Here is a 25,609-nt window from a genome sequence, read left to right as displayed (position 1 = left end):
GGAAAATCGCTGAATAAACAGTGACTGTGTTCTGTCAGATGCAGTTACCATTCAGGTATTCTATAGCCAGCAGTGAAGATACCTTTGTTAGTGTGTATATGGGCCAGTCTATTGATTTTGTAGGCTAAAGAGAGAAAATCGAGCTGCAAATGGTGGCCATTCAGTGAGTAAAAGGGTCATTTAGGTTTTTATTTTTTTTTATGCCAACAGATATGCCTCGTACACACGACCGTTCTTTTGGTCTTTCCGACGGAGTTCTGCTGAAACTAAATTACCTACACACGATCACAACAAAGTCCGTTCGTTTAGAACGTGATGAAGTACGACGGGACTAGAAAAAGGAAGTTCAATAGCCAGTAGCCAATAGCCACCCTTGCATCGTTTTTGGTCTGTCGGAATAGCATGGTTTTCCCGATAGGAATTGATTCCGTCAGAAAGATTTATTTTTAGGTCTGTCAGAATTTTCGAAAAAAATAGTCCGATGAGGCCCACACACGATCAGAATATCCGATGAAATGATTCCGTCTGACTTTTTCTGCCGGAAAGTCCGACCGTGTGTACTAGAGGTCGACCGATATGGGTTTTTCTCTGGCCGATGCTGATATTTAGAAATCATGGCGGCCAATGGCCGATATATGATGCCGATTTTTTTTTTGGGCCGATATGTTAGGCCGATTTTTTATTTTATTTATTTTTTTATTCCCCTTCATCTCATAAAACCTAACAGACACCTTTCCCACTGGGGCGTTTTTTTAGGCGCTTTTGGGCTAAAAATAGGAGGCGATGCAAGCAGCACGTTTGGAGTGGTGTATACCGCTTCTCCACCACTCCTGCCCATTGATATTAATGGGCACCACTGCCCAAGCGCATGCAATGCGATTTGGCAGCGGTGCTTCACGGGCGCATTTAACCTCTTCTTCGGCTGCTAGCTTGGATTATATGCGCCCCACTAGCAGCCGAATAGCACTGCTAAAATTATGGTAAAGCACTGCTAAAACTAGCAACATTTTACCATCAACGTCTGCCCGCTCCAGTGTGCAAGCAGCCTATAAAATAAAAACAAGTACTCAAAACTTTTGGACGAAAAAAATAAAAAATAAAAATGGACTAACTTTACTGTTTTAGTTTTTTTTTTTTTAAATCATTTAGTGTATTCCCCCCCCCCCCCCAAAAAATGCATTTGAAAGACCTCTGCGCAAATGCCGTGTGACATAAAATGTTGCAACAACCGCTATTTTATTCCCTAGGATCTCTGCTAAAAAAATATATATACTTTTTGGGGGGTCTAAGTGATTTTCTGGCAGAAAATACAGGACTTTTACTTGTAAGCAACAAGTGTCAGAAAAGATTTAGTCTTTAAATGGTTAAACTGAGAACTTCTACACACAGAGATGAGTTCATTCATTCAAGTGTAAACATTGTATCTTTCTGTTCTTTTCTTGGCAGCCTGCCCAGAGAGGAGGAAAGAGGTTTCTATGACAACTCAGGCAACTTACACTGACTTCTATTACAGAAGTCATTTCCAAGTCCCTCTGTTCTAAATCAGTCTTTTTATCAGCTCAATCGGCCGATGCCGATTAATTAACCACTTAAGGACCAGGCCTCTTTTTCGGACTTGGTGTTTCCATGTTTAAAACATTTTTTTTTTGCTAGAAAATTACTTGGAACCCCCAAACATTTTATATTGTTTTTTTTCTAACACCCTAGAGAATAAAATGGCGGTCATTGAAATACTTTTTTTCACACCGTATTTGCGCAGCGGTCTTAGAAGCGCACTTTTTTTGGAAAAAATTCACTTTTTTGAATAAAAAAATAAGACAACAGTAAAATTAGCCCAATTTTTTTTATACTGTGAAAGATAATGGTATGCCGAGTAAATTGATACCCAACATGTCACGCTTCAAAATTGCGCCCGCTCGTGGAATGGCGTCAAACTTTTAGCCTCAAAAATCTCCATAAGCGACATTTAAAAAATTCTACAGGTTGCATTTTTTGCGTTACAGAGGAGGTCTAGGGCTAGAATTATTGCTCTCGCTCTACCGATCGCGGCGATACCTCACATATGTGGTTTGACCACCGTTTTCATATGCGGGCGCTACTCACGTATGCGCTCGCTTCTGTGCGCAAGCTCGTCGTAACGGGGTGTTTTTAAAAAATTTTTTTTTTTCTTATTTATTTTAATTTATTTTATTTATTTTTACACTTTTTAAAAAAATAAAAATAAAATGGATCACTTTTATTCCTATTACAAGGAATGTAAACATTCCTTGTAATAGAAAAAAGCATGACAGGTCCTCTTAAATATGAGATCTGGGGTCAAAAGGTCCTCAGATCTCATATTTGGGCTAAAATGCAACAAAAAAAAAAAAAAAGAAAATCTGACATTTAAAAAAAAATATATACCTTTAAGAGGTATGGGCGGAAGTGACGTTTTGACGTCGCTTCCGCCCTCCTATGGTATAGAGACGAGTGGGGGCCATCTTAGCCTCACTTGTCTCTATGCCCAGCCGACAGAAGGACCCGATCGCCTCCGCCGCTACCGACGGCTCCGGTAAGCGGCGGAAGGTGCGGGAGGGCGGCGGGAGGGGGGGTGGCACCTCTCCCGCCGCCGATAGCGGTGATCTCGCGGCGAATCCGCCGCGGAGACCACCGTTATCGTACAGCCGACCGCCGCCTGAAGAGATGGACACCTCGGTTGTGGCAGCAGCTGCTGCCGTTACCGAGATATCCCTCTTCAAAAAATGGACGTACATCGTCGTGCGGCGGTCGGCAAGTGGTTAAAAAGCTGCAAATATCGGCCGATATATCGGTCGATCTCTAGTGTGTACACGTCATTAGTTTTAGAAAGGAGTGAGGGATGGAATGAGCAGCCCACAGAGTAGCTTTAGGCAATCCTATACTATATATTGTAAATCAAGTATGGCAGCATCACAATATACCATACTATTTTACGATAAATGCAAGAAATGTCCGAATCAGGCGGCAGCTCTTGCAATGTGGATGTGTCTTATTTTGTTAAAATCTGATTATTTGAAGAAGTATCAAGAAACTCTCCATTGAAGATGATTTCCTATCGGCAGGTATGTTTCCCATGGCTGTCTTGTGCTGTAGTGTAGGCAGTAATCTCCCTGAACTTCCAAGGCCTGAAGATCAGTATTTTATTTCCTGAGAACAAATCCTCCCCTAAGTATAACGTTCTTTCAACCTAATTCATAAAATGTGGACGCCCAGAGCAGAAGCACACGGTGTCTCTACCTTGATAACATGTTATGGGATCTAACAGAAAACCACAGCAACCCAACATCATAATTGAAGACAATTTCTTTGTACTCTTAGGCGAAATCTACCATCCGGGAGACATCTGGCTTGAATCTGGGGAGAATTTAATTTTACCGACTTTAATATTAGTTCAGTAGCCAGTTAGGGAGTCTGAGCCTAGCACACACATTTAAAGGGTAAGTGTATTGTTATCCTAAAATCACGTTAAATCCTTTGCTTTCCGTATATCAGCATAGTAGTCTCCTACATTAGATCAGAAGAAACCCCGGTCCACACTACCTGGAGGACTAATGCCGCGTACACACGGGCGGACTGTATGGCCTACTTAGTCCGTCGAAACACATTTCAGTGGACTTTTTCAGCGTGCAGTCTGGCGTACTAAGTATTTCGGATTTTTCAAAATTCTTTCCGTCATACTTTGGTTTCAGCGGACAATCCGCTCGTCAGTAGGCTAGTTCGACGGACTAAGAATGGCGCATGCTCAGAAAGGATTTACACGGCGGAAGGTTGCATTGCTGTGTATTGGACTTCCTATTTCTAGTCCCGTCGTACGTGCTGTACACGTCATCGTGCAAGCTTTCGACGGACTGTTTGTGCATCCGTGTGTGGTCAAGTCCGTTCATTCGAAAGTATGACGGACTGTCCGTCGGATTGTATGACGGAATAAGTAGGCCATACAGTCCGCTCGTGTGTACGCGGCTTTAGTGTTTAGTTCTGCTAATGTTCTGTATACTGTGCACAAGAATGGACGTTGCAGTCTTTTCATTTTCAACTCAAGAGAAAGGGGGGCAAAGCTGTTGCCTTGCCTAGGACCCTAGTTTCCTTAAATCATATGTAAACCTCCCAAAAATATATATTTCAGTTTACTGGTCCTTGGATGCGGTGGTTGCATTTGATTTTAAGCTTAAAGCGGAGGTCCACCCTAAAGTGGACCTTCCGCTCATCGGAACCCTCCCCCCCTCCGGCGCCACAATTGGCACCTTTCAGGGGGGAGCGGGGTGCAGATACCTGTACAGTACAGGTATCTGTACCCACTTCCGGGATAGCTCTCTGCGGAAGGGGGCGTAGATTACGCCCCTTTCCGCAAGTGCCCCGCTGCCTGCTGGGAAACACACAGATCCCAGAGGCAGCGGGGACCGTCCTTAATGCGCAGCGCGACTCGCGCATGCGCAGTAGGGAACCGGGAAATGAAGCCGAAAGGCTCCATTTCCTGATTCCCATACCCAAGATGGCGGCGGCAGCACCCGAGAGACGATCTAGAGATCGGCTTCGGGTGCCGACATCGCGGGCGCGCTGGACAGGTAAGTGTCACTATTTTAAAAGTCAGCAGCTGCAGTATTTGTAGCTGCTGGCTTTAAAAAAAAAAAAAAAAAAAACGCGGAGTCCCGGCGGACTCCCGCTTTAAGATTTTTATCCTTTTGCTGTTAACCTACTTCCTGTGCTGAGCTGACAACATTCAACTTTCAGTGGTATATTTAATAGACCAAAAAGGGACCAAAGAAGAGAAGTTCATCGTTGGGGGTTTATATACACTAATTCACAGCTATGTCTTCAACGCTTTGTAAGCACCGATTCCCTCTCTGCAAAGCTTACACAGGGTTTGATCTCATCAGAGGAACAGAGTAGCAGCGGCAGCTTTGTAAAGCTAAATATAAGGGGGCCAAGACTAGTAAAAGTCTCTTTAATCCTTTTCAGCCAGCTTACGTTTTGAGGTGTTACATGGGCTTCACCCTACCTGTGAACTTCCTCTGAACTTGTCCCCTCCCAAATCCCCCCACCCATTTCTCTTAGCAATGGACAGGATTTTATTGGTTCTTTATTTGGGTATTTATGCTTTACTTGTCTGGGCAAAACTTTGTTACCCTCTCCGGGAGAGTCATGCGGCACATCTGCTCATGCTTCGGAGTACCCAGTATCTGCACACACACATAGTTTTTCTGCGCATGTGTAAAGACCACTAAGAGGAAAGTTTGAAACCTTTCCTGTCTGAAATCTACCTTTGTCCGTCAGGACTAAAACACCTGGTGGCACTACGGTTCCTTGGGTGGAGGGTTGTAATTCCAGTATCCACCAGTGAGTGTCTCCCAGCAGCCAGCAGACACCACTAATCAGTTTCCACCTAATGCTGGCTACTGGGAGGGTATTTATGTCTTCCCATACTAAGTGGCACTTGCTCCAGTGTTTTGCTTACTGCCTGATACTGCTAGCCATTATCCTGTTCCTGCTCCTAGCCTGTTCACTCTACCCTGCTGCCTTGTATGTGCTCCCCATTGTCCGGATCCCAGTTTTGTTACCCCCTTCCATCTGCTCCTGGTACCTCCAGTTTTTTAGCTGCTTTTTTCGATGTTCCCCATTTTGTATATATTGTATTTAGTTAGGTATTAGTCGGGTATTCTGTCACAGGGTTTTTTGGTTCACTTATATTTTCATGTTTGTTGCATACTGGTGTTTGGAAGATTTTGTTTGTTTTAGTCTGGTCACAGTTTCCAGGGTGTAGCCACACAGATCTTTGCTGCTGATTCCTGACAGCGTCTTTGGGCATGCGCAACATTTCCACGACAAATGCGCAGATGCACTGACGAGCTCTGCCAAGACCACAAGATTTTGGAGTGTATTTGTATTTAAACAAAAGAACAATTGTGACGTCTGGTACTGATGCTGGATGAGAAGACCTGGCTTTCCAATTCATCCCAACAGTGTCCAGTAGGGTTGAGGTCAGGGCCCTGTACTACTGGACTTTCTTCACATCACATCCACGAGCCATGTCTTTGTGGAGCTGGCTTTGCAAACAGCGTCACTGTTGTGCTGGAACAGAAAAGACCCCCCCCCCCCCCCAAACTGTTTTAAACAAGGGCACTGTTGTCAAAAAATGTCCATGTATGCTTTAGAATCAACAGTACCCTTCATAAGAAACACTAGCATTCGTCTCTTCACATACCTTTGGCCACATGGTGTAGGAGGAGACGGACAGACATTTTTCCTGTATCTCAAGGACTGTTAGAGCCTAATACACACAGAAAAGTGTTCTATGAATGGAAGGGATGAACCTTTCATTGATCCACTCGTCCTCCATTCACAGATTGGTTTTCATTGTTGGAAGCCATTGCGTAGCTTCTATGAATGGATGAGGGGGGCAGAAAGGGCGAGCGTAGTCAGCACTCTTGACGAGTTCCTATGACAGGTCCCCCCCCCCCCCCACAGCACCAGAAGATTACCACTGCATTCTAATGGGGGCAGAGGAATGAAGAGCAGCCACGGGCAAAAGAGGTACATCTTATTCAATGTAGGCTTGTCCCTTGTGTGAATAAATAAACACATAACCGTAAGGCCGCGTACACACGCGCGGACTGTTTGCCCAACCTTGTTCGTCAAACAGTTTCGGCAAACAGTCCGCTCAAAATTTGCATGAGCGGACTTGCCCACACACGAGCGGACTGTTTGACGAACAAGGTTGGGCAAACAGTTCGCTCAACTTTTGAAATGAACGGACTCGCCCACGTAAGGAGGAGGCAAATCCGCCCATTTCGAGCGCGTGTACAGGTAGGCGGGGCCCGCGAAGGATACTTCGCGGGCTCCGCCGCCTGGAATGGGCTTAAAGGGGAACCCCAACGCCGAAAAAAATCGGCGTGGGGGTTCCCCCAAAGTCCACACCAGACCCTTGTCCGAGCACGCTACCCGGCCGGCCAGGAAAGGGGGGCGAGCGAGCGCGCCCCCCCTCCTGAGCCGTACCAGGCCGCGTGCCCTCAACATGGGGGGGTGCCTTGGGGAAGGGGGGGCCGCGCGGCCCCCCCACCCCAAAGCACCTTGTCCCCATGTTGATGAGGACAAGGGCCTCTTCCCGACAACCCTGGCCGTTGGTTGTCGGGGTCTGCGGGCGGGGGGCTTATCGGAATCCGGGAGCCCCCTTTAAGAAGGGGGCCCCCGGATACCGGCCCCCCACCCTATGTGAATGAGTATGGGGTACAATGTACCCCTACCCATTCACCTGTGAAATAAAGTACAAAAAAAAACACAACACAGGGAAAAAATATTTTATTGCACAGCTCCGGGGGTCTTCCGTCTTCGGGGGTCTTCTCGCCGGACTCCTCCGCTATGTGTGTGTAGCTCTTTTACTAGCGGAGGAGTCCGGCTTTCTTCCTCCCCGCCGCCGGCCTCTTCTACCGACTTCGGGGGTCTTGTCCCCCTCTTCGGTTCTTCTGCCGGGCCACCGCGCCTGGTCCGGTGGCCCGGTCTTCTGTCGCCGTCTTCCGTTCTTCTGTCGCCGCCTTCGGTTCTTCTGCCGGGCCACCGCGCCTTCTTGTAGCTCTTTTACAGGCGGTGGCCCGGTCTTCTGTCGCCGCTGTCGTCGTCGCCGCCGCCGCCGCCGCCTTCTGTTCTTGTTCTTCTTCTTGTTCTTCTTCTTCTTCTCCTGGAGATGTTGACTCGACGAGCTCTCCGGCCGGAATGCCAGGGACACGCTCCGCTGCCACTTATATAGTGACAATGGGGCGGTGTCACATGGTATATGTCACATGGGTTGGTCACATGGGTTGATGTCACATGGGGACTATGACATCGTAAGGGGGCGGGGTCACCATGTGACCAACCCATGTGACATATACCATGTGACACCGCCCCATTGTCACTATATAAGTGACCGCACAGCGCGGCTCTGGCATTCCGGCCGGAGAGCTCGTCGAGTCAACATCTCCAGGAGAAGAAGAAGAAGAACAAGAAGAAGAACAAGAACGGAAGGCGGCGGCGGCGGCGACGACGACAGCGGCGACAGAAGACCGGGCCACCGCCTGTAAAAGAGCTACAAGAAGGCGCGGTGGCCCGGCAGAAGAACCGAAGGCGGCGACAGAAGAACGGAAGACGGCGACAGAAGACCGGGCCACCGGACCAGGCGCGGTGGCCCGGCAGAAGAACCGAAGAGGGGGACAAGACCCCCGAAGTCGGTAGAAGAGGCCGGCGGCGGGGAGGAAGAAAGCCGGACTCCTCCGCTAGTAAAAGAGCTACACACACATAGCGGAGGAGTACGGCGAGAAGACCCCCGAAGACGGAAGACCCCCGGAGCTGTGCAATAAAATATTTTTTCCCTGTGTTGTGTTTTTTTTTGTACTTTATTTCACAGGTGAATGGGTAGGGGTACATTGTACCCCATACTCATTCACATAGGGTGGGGGGCCGGTATCCGGGGGCCCCCTTCTTAAAGGGGGCTCCCGGATTCCGATAAGCCCCCCGCCCGCAGACCCCGACAACCAACGGCCAGGGTTGTCGGGAAGAGGCCCTTGTCCTCATCAACATGGGGACAAGGTGCTTTGGGGTGGGGGGGCCGCGCGGCCCCCCCTTCCCCAAGGCACCCCCCCATGTTGAGGGCACGCGGCCTGGTACGGCTCAGGAGGGGGGGCGCGCTCGCTCGCCCCCCTTTCCTGGCCGGCCGGGTAGCGTGCTCGGACAAGGGTCTGGTGTGGACTTTGGGGGAACCCCCACGCCGATTTTTTTCGGCGTTGGGGTTCCCCTTTAAGCCCATTCCAGGCGGCGGAGCCCGCGAAGTATCCTTCGCGGGCCCCGCCTACCTGTACACGCGCTCGAAATGGGCGGACTTTCCGAGCGGGAACAGTCGGCTCATTTCGAAAGTACAGCGGACAGGCCCACACACGGGCGGACTGTTCGCTCAAACACAGTTTCAGCGGACAGTTTTTCGGAATTTCCGAAAGACTTTGTCCGTCCAACTGTCCGCTGAAACTGTCCGCTGAAAGCCCACACACGAGCGGACTGTCCGCCCAAACACTGTTCAGCGGACAAGGTTGGGCGAACAGTCCGCCCGTGTGTACGCGGCCTAAGACTTGTATGTTTCTTGTCTACTTTTTCTGAAATTCATAGCTGAAAGCTTTATTGGAATGGGGGCTCAAGGTTGTAGGGAACCTGATTGCTCCTTTTTTTTATTTTATTTTTTACTCATTGTGTCCTATTTTTGCTTAGCTGCCATCCTAATTCTTTGATTATGAGCTTTCAGGCCAGAAATATGCTTTCCAGCCTATAAAAAGAACCACGGGATGATGCCAGATTGCAGCAATATTTAAGCTACAATAACTTGACTTGGCTCTATTAGGGCATGGTAGAGGCAGCTGTGATCTTCAGACCTTGAAAGAGCCGCGTCTGCCGGAGAACCAAACCTACTGGATGCACATGATTTTGGAACGTTTTAGTGTGTAATTTAAGGGGAGAATAAAAGGAAAGTTTGTCTGGCTGAAATGACCTTGTGGCATGTTAGGTTAGCTGATTTTTTTATTTATTTATTTATTTATTTTTTCTTCTTTTTTCTCTTCTTCGTCAATTTTTAATTGCATAAAAAAAAAAACTCTTTGAATAAGGGGGCTTTTTTTAAAGTGTATTTAAACCCTGAGGACAAACTTCTTTTATTCCCTTTTATATTAAATTTAACTTCATGGTGGAACATGTAGCATGTTGCACATGCACCGACCCCCGGTATTCTACAAATACCGACACTCTTTACGGCTGTCAGCTTGTAGTTCTCAATTAATTACCAGGGTGCTGTTGAGCGTTCTATGTCATCCATTGAGTCTTCCTGTCAAAGTGTAACTGCCTCCCCATATCGGAGGTACGGGCAGACGCTCTGCAGGACCGGGTGGCATTACACCCCCAATCTGCTGACTGTGGATGCAATGCTTTACAGGTCCTCCAAAGGCCTCTGAAAGTTTGTGTGCATGGACACATAGGCTAACATGGAGGAGCATGTAGAGACAGTTTAAAAAAAACAAACGTCAGACGCGCCTAACAGCAGCTGTAAAAATATCCTGTGTGAATGAGCCCCAACAGTTACATTGTTCCTCTGTGTTTTGATGAGTAGAGAGGAAAGTGTTTTGTAGTCTAAACCAACCCTCTATGCAGCTGAGAGCACAGATTATGCGATAAAAAAAGCTAGCCTGATGTGTCAGTGTCCGTTTCTAAACTGACCTAAGTTGGTTCACCATGTCCAGATTTAAAGCTACACCCTCATAGCTGTATGCCTTGCAGTGTAAGATCTAAGACATTACTAATCTCATCAGATTTGTAGTGAAATATAGTGATGTCTTTGCTGTGCTGCTCTCTATTCTCTTTTGCTGGAGAGGAAGCTGTATCTGAGGCTCTGCACAGCAAGGATCTCCCTGCTTTTGCTCATTTATTTCTGTGGATATGTGTTCTCTGCTCCTCTCCTACTGATCCTTTAATTTCTTCATTCATCAGTCATCAGATCACCAGTCATCAGCATCTTTGACATGAGAAAGCAATGCCCTTATCCCCTACCAAGTTGGCTGTCAATGAGCATTGGACAGTTACTAATGGGGAATGATTAACTGTAGGAGGACCTCAGGCAATACTGGTGACTAGCCCTTTTCCTTTTTTTGGACACCACTTCCAAGGTTAATGTCCCCTTCAATGAAATTTTAATGGACTTTCTGCTTTAGCACAGTTGCAGTGTAGTAGTAACATCTTGCCGATTTCGTTCTTTTGCTGTCTGGACATGCACTGTAAGCTTTATACTGCTGCTGTTCAGTTTGGCTGTGGATTCCATTCTACAGTTGTTGTTACCACTTTGCCTTGTGAATGGAAAAAATTGTACTTAGCTGATCCTTGCCCTGGAGACATGCTGGCTATGTTAGCCGACCCACTTTTTAATGCAGTTTTCTTTTCTCAGATTTCATAAACATATATCTGGCTCACTTAAAATAAGTTTCTGGTGCTTGTAAATAAAAGGAGGATCATTCATCTTGATGTGCGTGGGGCTTGGTGTGCTCTTCATGTGCTGTCTTAGATGGAGCGTTTCCTGTTCTTACCCTCGAGGCTAACATTTCTTTATCTCCATCTCAGAGCTCCGTTTCTCACCCTCCGGTTGTGCTGCAAGTTGAGTCCTACATGATAAATGTGTGAAGGAGTTATTCGATGGCTTTCTACAGCTGCTTAACTCTGACAGATGAAATTGGTGAGAGGAGATAGTTCTACTCCATCAAACTCCATGTCATATCACTGGTCTGCTGAGAGCTGAGAAAATCTTTGTGGCCATTCACTAAGGTCAGCCATGGACATGAGAGGTGGAGGGCAGAAGATTTGACTGGTGCAGAAATGTTCCGTGAAATGATAGTGGAATAAATATCCACTTTTGTCCTGTACTTATCTTAGAAGAACAATCGTATTTGGCCTGTTTATCAGGCACATACTGAATTTTAATATTTTGTTCCCCCTATGTGTTCATCAGAACCGGTCAGAATACAATATTGTGGTGGGGGAGATTCACAAGCGATGTGGATGCAGTGAACTGTCATTATTTATTATTTTTTTTTCCATTCAACTTAATGGTTGAAAAAAAGAAATAAATAAAAACGCGCGCGTATACCCAGGTTAAAACCCAACTCTGGTCTCTGCTGCCCACTAGGATTCAAATCGGATGAGAAGGAAAAGGACAAGTCCCAGACTTGATATTACAATCAAACATGCTAGAAATACACATCAGTGATTCTTAGCCCTTGTACACACGGTCGGACATTCCGATGGAAAATGTCCGATCGGACCTTGTTGTCGAATAATTCGACTGTGTGTGGGCTCCATCTGACTGTTTCCGTCGGAGTATCCGACGGACAAAGTTTTAGAGCTGGGCTATAAAACGTTCTGACAACATGATCCGATCGGACTTTGTCCAATTGTGTGTAGAGAATTCCGATCGGACCAAGTGCCACACATGCTCAGATCAAATTCCTAGACCAAAGCTATTGGCTACTAGCCTGAACGTAGTCCCGTCGTAACGAAATAACGTCATCACGTTCCGTACGATCGGATTTTCCGACAACTTTGTCCGACCGTGTGTATGCAACACAAGTTTCAGACAAAATCTGACAGATTTTGTTGTCGGAATGTCCGACCGTGTGTACAAGGGCTTACATAGTCGGCTATTAGTAACATGTATAACATGGTGTATTCAGGTACAAGTGTCAAGTAGAAAGAGAATATGAAGGAGATTGGTCCCATAGGGTCTAGATTTTTCTGCAATTTTGTACAAGTAAAAAGGTCACCCAGGTAAAAATCTGAAAAACTCTGAAATCTGCCTAAGATAATTTCCAGAACTTGTTTGAGCTTCAGGCGTTTTGGAGCTTCTGGCTTGAGGCGTTTTAGAGTGGAGATGTGAACCATCTCCATAGAGAATAATAGATTTTTTTTTCCCCCTCCAGCGTTTTGTAGCTTTAAGCCCCGTACACACGAGCGGACTTATGTCCGACAGACTTCCAAAGGAGTTCCGTCGGAGTTCTGCTGGAATTCCGACGGAGTTCTGACAGACTTTTCGGCCGAACGGACTTGGCCACACACAATCACACTAAACTCTGACGGATTCGAACGTGATGACGTACGACCCGACTCGAATAAGGAAGTTCATAGCCAGTAGCCAATAGCTGCCCTAGCGTCGGTTTTAGTCCGTCCGGAGTAGCATACACACGAGCGGAGTTTTCAAAGGGGACCGGGTCCGGCGGAGTTCCTTCGGGAAAATTTGAAGCATGTTCCATATTCTAAAGTCCTTCAGACTTTGGCGAGTCAAAAGTCCGTTGCAGCCCACACACGATCGGATAGTCTGACGGACTCAGTCCTTCGGACTTTGGATGTTGAAAAGTCCGCTCGTGTGTACGCGGCATTAGGTTCAAGCTACAAAATGCTCAGGTGTGAATGGGGCCTAAAAGAGGCAGGGAAAATCTAAGACCTGATTCAGGAGTTGCATTACGAGGACCCAGAAAGGTTGAATTGGAGTACATTGCCAGAAAAGATGGAATAAAGTGCCTGTTTCTAACTTACCAACAAGTGGCTGACAGTCTTGGATTACAGGCATGAAGTACTTCCGGGGTCTTATACCAAAGCATCAAGATTTATGTGTATTTTCTTTTGACCACATTTATGTTTTGTACAAATATCAGTTCTTAAGACGAACTGGAAGCTGCAACTGTGACTCTCTTGGGTTTAGATGTACCGCCACAAAATCCATTCCTGAATCTGTGTTACACAACCTTTTAAGTGTCTCATGTGGCTGGTGTCGGTGGTGTTGCGTCTCGTGGCCTTAGCCAGCTGGGTATCTACACTTGCCACGGGTAGACTTCTTTAAATGGTGGTCTTTAGACCCACTGCGAAAGTAAAGAGTGTGCATCATATTGCGGCACTTTATGAATGACAAAGTTCCCTTTATCATCATCCCCAGCGGCCGATACGATAGAGATCGTATATGTATTTTATTTATACACAACGCAAAGGGAGGACCATATCCCAAATTTTAGCCCATTTGGTTATAGAAATGGGATTTTGGAGGGGGCACATTCCAATTTTTTGATGTTGCTTTCCAGTCCATAGAATATTATCGTGGATAATTTTAAGATTGAGGAAATCCAGTGTAGTTGGAATGGGCCCAAAGGTAAAGTGTTCTAATGTTAACCACTTCAGCTCCAGACGGTTTTACCGCCTTCCTGACCAGGCCATTTTATGCAATACAGCACTTGGTTGCTTTAAACGGCAATTGCGTGGTCATGTGGCGCTGCACCCAACTAAAATTGATGTCTTTTTTTTATTTTTTTTCCCCACAAACCTTTTGGTGGTATTTGATCACCTCTGTGGTTTTTATTTTTTGTGCTATTAACAAAAAAGACTGGCAATTCTGAAAAAACTAAATATTTTTTTACTTAAAAACATACTTAATAAAAATTAAAAAAAATCTAATTTCTTCATAATTTCAGTTTGATATGTATTCTGCTACATGTTTTTGGTAAAAAAAAAAAAAAAATCCCAATAAGCCTATATTGTTTGGTTTGTGCAAAAGTTATAGCATCCACAAACTATGGGATATTTTTATGGAATTCTATTTCTTTTTAATAGTAATGGCGGCCATTAGCAATTTTTAGCGGGACTGCGACATTGCGGTGGACAAATTGGACACCTAACTGACACTTTTCACACTTTGTGGGAACCAGTGACATTATTACAGTAATCAGTGCTAAAAAATACACTGTTACTGTACTAATGACACTGGCAAGAAAGGGGCCAACATCAAGGGTGATCAAAGGGTTAAGTGTGTCCCTAGGGGGTGCTTTCTAGCTGTGGGGGATGTGCTTTCCCCAAAGGAAAAAAGAGATCCGTGTTTCTGCTTAGCAGATATACAAGATCTCTATTTTCCCCTCTGGCAGAACAGCGATCTGCCTAGTTTACATAGGCAGAGCTCCGTTCTGCCTCTCCTCAGAATGAGCGGGTCCCAGCAGAGGTTGCGTCAGCCGGACCCGCTGATTGGCTCCTGCTGTGTCCAATCACAGTAGAATCGTGGCTCCGGCTCCAGGGGCCCAAAGAAAAAAAATCATGTACAGGTAAGTGATTTTGCTCTTAAGGGCCTCCCTGCCGCAGTATATGTATGTGGGGTGGTCCTTAAGCGGCTAAAGATGGAAGTAGAGATGAAAAATATTTTTTAATCTGGAGGTAAGTAAAAAAACAGCCATTTGGGTAGGCCTCTACGGGTGTTCTTAAGCTCTTCAAAGGAGTGAAATTTACAGGTTACCCGATTAACCATAGGCCTCAATTAAATCCAATGGCCTGAGCCCATGGAACATCTGTACCTAAGATAGACTCTCAGGCCGCGTACACACGCGCGGACTGTTGGCCCAACCTTGTCCGCTGAACAGTGTTTGGGCGGACAGTCCGCTCGTGTGTGGGCTTTCAGCGGACAGTTTCAGCGGACAGTTGGACGGACAAGGTTTTACGGAAATTCCGAAAAACTGTCCGCTGAAACCTTGTTTCAACGGACAGTCCGCCCGTGTGTAGGCTTGTTCGTCAAACTAAGTTCCGCGCATGCTCAGAAAGGATTTTCAAGCCGAAAGTTATAATGCAGTGTATAGGACGTCGTATTTTGCGTCCCGTCGTACGTGCCGTTCACGTCATCGCGCACGGTTTCAGCAAACTGTTCGTTCGTCGTGTGTGGCCATGTCCGTCCATGCTAAGTTTGAGCGGACTGTTCGCTCAAACTGTTGGACGGACAAAGTTGGGCCAACAGTCCGCGCGTGTGTACGCGGCCTTAGGAATTGAAGGATTATAAAAGACATTTTGTATGTTTTCCAAATCTGCATAGTAAAATGCAAAGGGTCCAAATTTAAATGTCTGTAAGGTCTGCTTATAGAATAAACTTCAGTAGTAGTGAGCCTAAATATAACACGCTGGAGGAGAAAAAAATCTATTATTCTCTATGGAGTTGGCTCACATCTCCACTACAACTCGCCTGTAGCCATATGCCTGAAGCTCAACAAAATTCTGAAGATTTTTTTTTTTTTTTTTTGTAGCTCAAATGAGGCAGATTGGTGCATTATTAAAGCGTCTTTTGTCTCATAGAAATGCATGGAAACGCTTAGTATAACACCATCCACAATTTTTAAGCATTTTTCTGCTCAAATGTAATAATGAAATGAAAATAAATTATAAATAATAAACAATTAAAATGTATAAATAATAAAAAGAAATAAAAACCCTAACCCCAAACTTTAACAATAACCCCCCTAACCCTAATATGAACCCCTAACCCCAATTTTATACCCTAACTCCTAACCTAACAAAATACAAAAAAAAGTAAATAAATAAACGAAACCCTAAACCTTAACCCCTTACAAAAAAAGGAAAAAAAAAATCAATAAACAAATAATAAATAAATCAAAAGTGGATGAAAAAGCTGAAAAACATAGCAGCAAATGATGAAACAAATTATATATTTCTCTTTTGGCTAATTTAAAAAAACGCCAAAGCTCAAAAACACTTTAAAAATGCTGTACACAAACGCTTAAAAATGCACATACAAACGCTTGAAAAAGCAAACAAACAATAAAAACGCAATGACTGCAGCCTAATAGTATTTTATTAAATCTGGGGCTCGCAGTCCACCTCTGGATCTAGGGGAAAGCAATACTGAACTGGCAATTCTGTGAGTCTTGTCGTGCCATAGGAAGTAAGTAAATGCTCTTTGCGAGCTTCGCGATTGTACCATTGGCATAGCAACCCAAAGGGTTTCAAAAAGATAAAGTAATTTCAGAAGGCTTGACATTTTTAAAGAGGAGTTCCGTCTTTTGGGGGAAAAAAATTCAAGTCCGCAGCTAGAAATACTGCAGCTGCTGACTTTTACTATATGGACACTTACCTGTCCAGGGAGCTCACGATGTCGGCACCTCAGCCGATATTTGGATTGACTGTCGGGTGCAGCCGCCGCCATTCTAGGTAAGGGAACCTGGCAGTGCAGTCTTTTGGCTTCACGTCCGGTTCACTACGCAAAGCGCGCTGCACTTTTTGATTGGCCCGGCAGCAGAGGAGGGGGTGGAACTTCCGAGAGATTGGGCCACGGCCCGGTGTTTCAGAAGTGGGGAAGGGGACCCTGAAAGTTGCCAAATGTGACACCGGAAGGGGGACAAAGCAATTAAGTGAAAGTTCCACTTTTGGGTGGAAGTCTGCTTTTAAGTACATTGATCCTACCCAGCATGGATGTGTTGTAAATGTCCTGTTGTCTAAGTATTTTTGTGGATTTCCCCAGATAAAGGAGGGAAGTTTGCTTTAAATGAGCCTGCAAAGGATGCTGTAATATGGACCTCCCAAATATTTTATAGAGTGATGACACCAATAATATGGATATTTCGCCTGCGGTGCAGACTCGTGAGTTGTAAAGTCGCTATGTTAATAGGTAGGGCATCAGTTTTTGTAGTGTTTTATTTTGTATCCTGACAAAGGTCTGTCAGCTGCCTCCTTATCACTCTGTGAAATGTAATCTACTGCAGATTGCTTTTCACAGACAACATACTGTAAAGGAGCCCTTAGAAAGCAGTGAAAAGAGCTCTCACGCTCTCTTGGCGCCAAACGGTACAATACTGGCACCTCTGTAGAGGCTCCTGGAATAGTCTTGTCATTAAGGATTCATTTAATGGGAAAAAAATGATGTGCGTGCTCCTTCCAGGCGCTGATTTTTATTAAATGTTGTGTTTACATCTAAGAACCAGTAAGGCCCCTTCACACGTGTGCGACCTGAAAGTGGTGCGATTTTGCAGTGACTTTGACGTGATTTTGCCACAATCTTGACGTGACTTGAAGCAATGCCTGTGTAATTTTGAGGTCTATGGACCTCAAGTCGCATCAATGTCAGACCAAAGTAGTGCAGGGTCTACTTTGAAGTCGCACAGATATGAATGGTACTCATTGAAAATCATGGGGTATGCAGTCCCAAGTTGTAGGACAAGTTGCACAAGTGTGAAAGGGGCCTAATAAGGCTTTTTGGCTGGCTTTCATTGGAATAGCTCAGATGTGGTTGGACAGATAGACTACCTTGCTGCCAGTATTTGTCCATCAGATTTGTTTCTGTGCTCTACTTTACAATGTATAGTTGTCAGAGATAATTGAAAAGAATTGCTCTTTAGCTTTCATGATCTTGCCAACTGATAAACATAATGCACATGCAATGTTGTATATCAGATTTCGGTGCTTTATCTGTCAGGGCTTTTAAGCTAATGAAGTACATAATGGATTTGTATCTTGAAGTCCTCACAAGGGCAACCACTGTGATATGTCAGCTAAAATCCAACTTTGTTGTATCTAGATATGACTTCATTACTTTGGTTAAAGATATTGAAAGGGTTAGTTTTTTATGTTTTTACACAATAAACATGTCATACTTACCTCCACTGTGAAGCTCGTTTTGCACTGGGTGGCCCCGAACTTCATCTTCTGGAGTCCCCTGGTGGCTCCTCCCCATATCAGATAACCCACTAGAAGTGCTCACCCGAGGGGTTACCTTGCAAGTGCGCTCCCGAGTCCATCATTTGGCGTCCATACCCGCCAAATGTATGACTCGGCCCCGGCGCCCACATCATTGGATTTGATTGACAGCAGCGGGAGCCAATGGCTGCACTGCTATCAATCTATCCAATCGAGCCGAGAACCCCGGGCAGATGGACAGCACGTCCCCACCTTGTCAAGTTCCAGAGCTCAGGTAATTAAAACGGGGGGCTGGGGGGGTGGTCACTGCCAGGTGTTTTTTCACCTTAATGCATAGGATGCATTAAAGTGAAAAAACACGAGGGTTTACAACCCCTTTAAAGAGGAAGTAAAGGCAATATTAAAAAAAAAAAAAAAAAAAAAAAAAAAAAAAACACACCCTGTAAGGCAAAGGCATAATGAGCTAGTATGCATAGCATACTAGCTCATTATGAATAACTTACCTGAGAACGAAGCCCCCGAATCGGTCCTCCGTCTTCATCTTCACCCCTGCCATGTATCCCGGAGTGACATCCGGGTCTCGCTGCTCCAGCACTGTGATTCGCCGGAGCCGTGATGACATCGCTCCCGCGCATGCACACGGGAGCCGACATGAGCGACATATCGCAGTGATCTGCGGCCTGCTCAGTGTGCCTGCGCGACGCTGTCTACGGCGCATGAGCCGTAGACAGCGGTGCCTGTCTTTTGGTAAATATCTTCTAAACCGTATAGGTTTAGGAGATATTTCTTGGACCTACAGGTAAGCCTTAATCTAGGCTTACCTGTAGGTCAAAGTGGTTTGTAAGGGTTTACAACCACTTTAAAGGTAGATGTATAGCATACATTAACTGGAAAAGCCATTTATTATCAATCAACTTTGTTTACTCCTTTTTTATAAAATCATTATCGCAACAGAAACTACCCAAATAACCCTGATCAAATGTTTACGTACCCCAATTCTTAATACCCTGTATTGCCCCTTTTAACATCAATGACAGCTTGAAGTCTCTTGTGGTATTTGTGGATGAGGCTCTTTATCTTCTCAGATGGTAAAGCTGCCCATTCCTCTTTACCAAAAGCCTCCAGTTCCTGTAAATTCTTGGGCTGTCTTGTATGAACTGCACATTTGAGATCTCCCCAGAGTGGCTCAATGATATTGAGGTCAGGAGACTGAGATGGCCACTCCAGAACCTTCACTTTATTCTGCTGTAGCCAATGACAGGTCAACTTGGCCTTGTGTTTTGGATCATTGTTATGTTGGAATGTCCATGTACGTCCCATGTGCAGCTTCCTGGCTGATGAATGCAAATGTTCCTCCAGTATTGTTTGATAACATTCTGCATTCATCTTGCCATCAATTTTGACCAAATTTCCTGTGCCTGTGTAGCTCACACATCCCCAAAATATCACCGATTCACCTCCGTGTTTCACAGTAGGAATGGTGTACTTTTCATCATAGGCCTTGTTGACTGCTCTCCAAATGTAGCATTTATGGTTGTGGTCAAAAGCAAAATTTTTGTCTCCTGGCACAAATTCATTTGGAGCGATAAGGTTTGAGGCTTGTCTCTGTGCTGTTTGGCTTATTGTAAGCAGGATACTTTGTGGCATTTGTGTAGTAATGACTTTATTCTGGCGACTCGACCATGCAGCCCATCTTTCTTCAAGTGCCTCCTTATTGTGCATCTTGAAACAGCCACACCACATTTTTTCAGAGAGTCCTGTGTTTCACTTCCTGTGAAGTTATTTGTGGGTTTTTCTTTGCATCCCAAAACAATTTTCCTGACAGTTGTGGCTGAAATTTTAGTTGGTCTACCTGGCCGTGGTTTGGTTTCAACAGAACCCCTCATTTTCCACCTCTTGACTGGCATTCTTAATTTCTTGGATATCTTTTTAGATTCCTTTCCTGTTTTATACAGTTCAACTACCTTTTCCTGCAGGTCCTTTTACAATTCTTTTGCTTTCACCATGACTCAAAATCCAGAAACATCATTGCAGCACTATATAAAAGATGCCAGGGTCTGTCAGGAGTCCAGAAACTCATTCACCTTTTTATATATACACACACACACACACACACACACACACACACACACACACACACACACACACACACACACACACACACACATATACACACCTACACACACATATACACATATACACACCTACACACACACACACACACCTTTTTATACACACACACCTTTTTATACACACACACACACACACACACACACACACACACACACACACACACACACACACACACACACACACACACCTTTAATCTTTACCTTTAATAGCCATTCAACCCCTTTGTGTCAACTTGTGTGTATGTTATCAGGCCAGAATCGCCAGGGTATGTAAACTTTTGATCAAGGTCATTTGGGTAGAAATCATAACTTCTGCCATGGTATGTAAACTTATGAACACAACTGTATACATGCTTTATCCACAATGCTTTTTTGCACAGCTGCGGCATGAATGAAGGTGTTGAAGGTCATCCATTTAAGTGAAGGGCGCTGCTCTGTAAGTGCGCCACAACTGTGTGCAATGCACATGGTTGCAGCGTGCTAATGTGGGGTTGAAGTGGTTAAAGCAGGTGGTGAAGAGGCAATACAACACCTCTTTATCACCTGCCAAATACTCTCTGAAAAGCAATCCGAATATTTTTTTTCCCCCATATAGCAGAGGCTGGGCAGGCTAGTTTCGGGCTGGCAGTGCACGGTCAGGGTGTTCACCACAAGCCGTCTTCTGTAAATGATGCTGTTGGTGCTGGCATGCTGATCTGTGCTCCAAGACATGCTCTAGGGGTTACTACACATTACGGCTCACCATTTGGTTGCTAGAGGTTACTGCTTACTGATTGCTGCTCATTGATTGGTTACTACACATTACTGCTTGCTGATTGATTACTAGAGGTTACTACAGATTACCGCCCAGTTTTTTAAAATTCTATTTATTCAGATTTTAAGCATACAAATAACAGGCCACCCTTGCGGCCGACACCCACCGGCTATAACACAGTTGCCGGTGGACATTTACCTGCTAAACAAGAAACAAAAATCAAGCGTGGAGTTAAACCCCTCCCTCCCCCAAAAAAATAGAACTTTTGCCAAGATATATGCCCAGTGATTGCTTGCTAGAGGTTACTGCATATTACCGCTCACCATTTGGTTGTTGAAGAGGAGGAGCCAGGAGTGCTGGTGGGGGACCCCAGAAGAAGAGGATTGGGGTTGCCCTGTTCCCCAACTGCTCCCTCTTTAGCTACAGAGGCAGAGGCCAGGGGTGTACACATGCTATGGTTGGGATGTTTTGCTTTAAATGAATGGGGGTGTTTGCAATGCATGCAGTTGTGGGGCACCAGTGTAGGGTCCAAGGGTTAAAGAAGGTGGTTAGGAAGTGATACAAGGGGGGGGGGGGTTATTTACTAAAGGAAAATCCACTTTGCACTGCAAGTGCACTTGCAAGTAAAGTCGCTGTAGATCTGAGGGGGAAATGCAAGGAAAATAAAAAACAGCATTTTAGCTTGCACGTGATTGGATGATAAAATCAGCAGAGCCTCCCCTCATTTCTGATCTACCCCTTAGATTTAGAGCGATTGCACTTTCAAGTGCACTTGCAGTGCAAAGTGGATTTGCCTTTCGTAAATAACCCTCGATGTCTTCTCATGGCCTGTCAAATACTCTCTGAATCAATTTTCCTTAAGTCCCATACACATGATCAGAAAATCGTATGAATAATACAGATTTCAGAGTGATCATACGATAATCTGATCATTAGTACAGAGCTTTTGAGAGCCAATCAGGACAGTTCATCCAATATTATTTGACCAGACATGCACACTTTTTACGTTTTATTATTTTTTTTTTTGTACATTTCCAGATCGTATGTTTTTCGTTTGATCAGTACAGTTGTCGTTCGTAAAAGCAATACAAATACACTAGAACACATGACATCACTCCTCAAATTTTTTTTTTTGTCATACGAGAATTTTCATGACTTTAGTAAACTCTTCAGGTTTGATCTTGGGCTAGCATACAACAAAAAAACGCACGATTATTTGTCTGATCTCATCCTGTGCACCAGGCATTAGCCATTCACATGTGCTTTGGTCTCCACAGAGCGATCTGCGTTTGAATTTCTCTGCGGAGACCAAAGCACATGTGAATGAGGCCTAAGGGAGATTGTAATGTGTGTAGTTGTCTTATTAGTCAGAGAGATACTGGTTGACCATCCATTCTTAGGGAAGATTAATAGAACAGATTGGAAAACCTATTCTGAGAGTGGTTGTTGATGATTCTAGACATTCTTCTCCCCTCTCTGCACTGCCTGAACTTGAACATTCGGCTGAGTTTTCGGAAGGCCCACCAGCCGGACGCCCGAGGGAGGTCTATGGTCTAAGTCTAGGTCTAAGTCAGTGCAGCACTATGAAATGCTGGTTGTTCTTGAATAAAGGACATATTGCCCTTCATCATACTATCATTGACAGAATAATAGATGACACGTCCCCTTGAAATGACTGCAGGACCCCATAAATCTGAGGAGGGTGAAACCAGCGTCGGTTGACTCTGCCAGATGCTGAGGGCGGCAATAATCTGGGATCGGGTCAGCTGCAGGGGAAACAATGAGCTCACCGCTTAATGTGCTTCACACTGATGTAATCAACTCAAGTACTGAATTCCCACTAGTGCTGTCAGCGTTTACCCCTCCAAAGTAACTGACACTGGAGCATGATATCATGTTAGCATGGTACATGCCTATTCCGCATATCCTATGGCAGTGATTTTAAGAATATAATATGAAGATGAAGAGGCATGCATGGCACCGGTCTTTGATGCCCAGTTGGCAGCCAAATGATAGCCTACTGGTGTGCACTGTGGTCTTAGACTCTAGAGCAACACCTCGTTCTAATGCCGCATACACATGGTTGGATTTTCCAATGGGAAATGTTGGATGTGAGCTTGTTGTCGGAAAGTCAGACTGTGTGTACGCTCCATCGAACATTACCTGTCAAACTTTTCACCCAAAAAAATGTTTGCTAGCAGGTTCTCGAATTTTCTGCAAACAAAACTTTGTTGCCGGAAAGTCCGATCGTGTGTACACAAGTCAGTCGCACAAAAGTTGTACGCATGCTCGGAATCAAGCAGAAGGAGCTGCTCGTCGTATGTCTTGTACGTCACCACGTTCTCATGTTCGGAATTGTTGGCCAACATTTGTGTGACTGTGTGTATGCAAGACAAGTTTGAGCCAACAACCTTCAAACAAAAATCTGCGGTTTTGTTGGAGGAAAGTTCGATTGTGTGTACGAGGCATTATAGCAATTTTCCTCTTCATTCACCAGTGAAAAACACAACCGTTGGGTGTGTAATTTAGTTTTGCCAACCAATGTGTAACTTATTACATCTCCAGTCCCAATGTCAATGATATTTAGGTCTTTAAAATAGATCTAATTACAGTCATTAGAATAGCTGTAAGTCCTTTTACATCTGCCGATCATATTAAAAAGTACCTGGAGATCCTGCCATGAAGGTTAGTCCTGTTATTGGGTGATGACTGTATCCAACCGTGCCTCTACATTGTCACCCTATCCTAAGTTCCTGTAGTTAAGGCTGCAACTGGCAGTGCCAACATGGCTTACTGTTGTCATTGTCAGGATGCACCTCCAGATCAATGATTTGCAGCTGTTGCTGGAGCACGTGTATGTAGATGGGAAGTGGAAAAAAAAGGTGTAAAGCGTACTTAATATATACATAAAAGCAAATCTTTTTGATACATCATGTATGAGGCTGGTTTTACATCAAAGCCCATGTCAACATATGTGTTAAAGACCAGTTATGACCCACGTTGACACGTCATAGTGCTCATAAATACATCATGACGTGTGTCAACTTGCATCAATGTGTGTTGATGTGCATTACGATGCATGCTGACATTCAATGCAAAGTACATTGCAATATCTTTTAGAAATGCATTAGGGAAAATATGTATTGGTATGAATCCAGCCTTAAAGTGGATGTAAACCCTCTCCTATACCCAGTGAAGTGAAGAACCTCAGATGATACAGGAGATGAAACAAATCTCCCTACATAAGTTTTTTTACATGTACATCTGCTGTCTTCAGCTTGCTATAGTCTTTAGAATTCTTACATCGTGTTCAAATTTTTTCTTCCTCGTTCAGCAGTAGGAGTGGATTCTTGGCATAAATTGTGTGAGAGCAGATTGGGGGAAAGGCGCACACCCCCCCTTCCCAGGCAGAAGAATGAAGATGCTTTCAGAGCTGTGCTGTGACAAGACAAGCTCTCTGCTAATCTCTTTATAGCACCCACCCAGACACAAATTTCAGGCTGCTTTTATCTCCCATCTCGGAGAACCTGTCAGAAGTTATCATGCTGATACCAGAGGAACGAGCTCAAGGCTTTGGAGAGAGACAAGTAAACGCTACAGATATAGGTGCTTAAGTCAAATTTCATGAATCAGGTTTACATCCACTTTAATCCTGGTAGACATTGAGTGTTTTCCGTTCAACCCAGCGGGTTGAACAAAAAAAAAACCTGTTTGCTCCGGTCGGAGCTACTGTACTAACGATCCAACGTTGGTACAGTGATACAAAAATGAATTTGGACAAGAAGCAGTTCGATCTTTAAGTAAGGAGTTCCTTACTGTTAAAGCAATAAGGATGTGGAAGTCCCTTCAAGGGGAATGTGTATAAATAAAAATAACTTGGTGCTAAAACCGGTTGAGATTAAAACCATGTATGGACAGGCTGAATGTGCTAAGTTGATCGATCAACAACGTGTACAACCAGCTCTGCCTGATTTGGGATTATCGTAACTCGTGGTTGCATGAAAGAAATTAGCTCAGTGTATGGCCTGCCTTCGGCTACTTTCACACTGGGGCCACTGAGCGTGAGCGCTAAATCGCTGCTCGTTTTTTGCAGTGCTTTAGCGACGCTTCTGCTGTGCTTTTCAGCCACTAGCACTTTTAATCACCACTAGTGTCCGAAGAAGGGGTTAAAAGCATCCATGTTGCTGTGCTTCCGAAATGCTTTTCAGGTGCATTGGAAGCGCTGCCCATTCATTTCATTCATTCACTGTATACAGCGCTCCCAAACCGCCCCAAAGATGCTGTTTGCAGGACTTTTCCTAACATCACACAATCGCACCAATCGCACCAACCCAGTGTGAAAAGTCACACTGAAATGAAGGGAGGCAGTTTCCAGGCGTTATTTAGAGGCTATTTCTAGAGCTAAAACACCTAAAACCACCCCAGTGTGAAGCCAGCCTTGGTGAACACAACATACAGGGATATGGAGGATAGTAATGACATAAACACATACATGTGCGCACACACGCTTCGGTTGAACTTCTTTGTTCAACCTTACCAACTACTGTATGTAACTGCATCAGTTTTCCAAGGCAGTACTACTGTGCCCGACCCGTATGCCACTACTTTTCAATATATAATGTCAGTATCATCATATGCAGTCATTGGGGTTGTTTTACTTAAGGCAAATTGTCTGTGAAGTTCTGCAGAGCCAATTTTTTTTTTCCTTGCA

At 44.8% G+C, this 25,609-nt stretch overlaps 1 protein-coding gene and 1 pseudogene across 4 annotated transcripts in view; one reads left to right on the top strand and one right to left on the bottom strand.

The window, feature by feature from the left end:
* The window catches only part of AFAP1 (actin filament associated protein 1), a 210,743-nt gene that overhangs the window by 44,134 nt on the left and 141,000 nt on the right, over positions 1-25,609 (top strand). The gene's annotated exons all lie outside the window — the stretch shown is intronic.
* LOC143976184 (large ribosomal subunit protein eL37-like) lies at positions 13,221-13,486 on the bottom strand (annotated as a pseudogene).

Source organism: Lithobates pipiens, unplaced genomic scaffold (assembly GCF_037356315.1).
Source record: "Lithobates pipiens isolate NorthernLeopardFrog02 unplaced genomic scaffold, aLitPip1_a1.2 Scaffold_13, whole genome shotgun sequence".
In the NCBI taxonomy this organism is placed as follows: Eukaryota; Metazoa; Chordata; class Amphibia; order Anura; family Ranidae; genus Lithobates; species Lithobates pipiens.
Note: the sequence above shows the minus strand (reverse complement) of the source record. Positions and strands in the feature narration are given on the sequence as shown.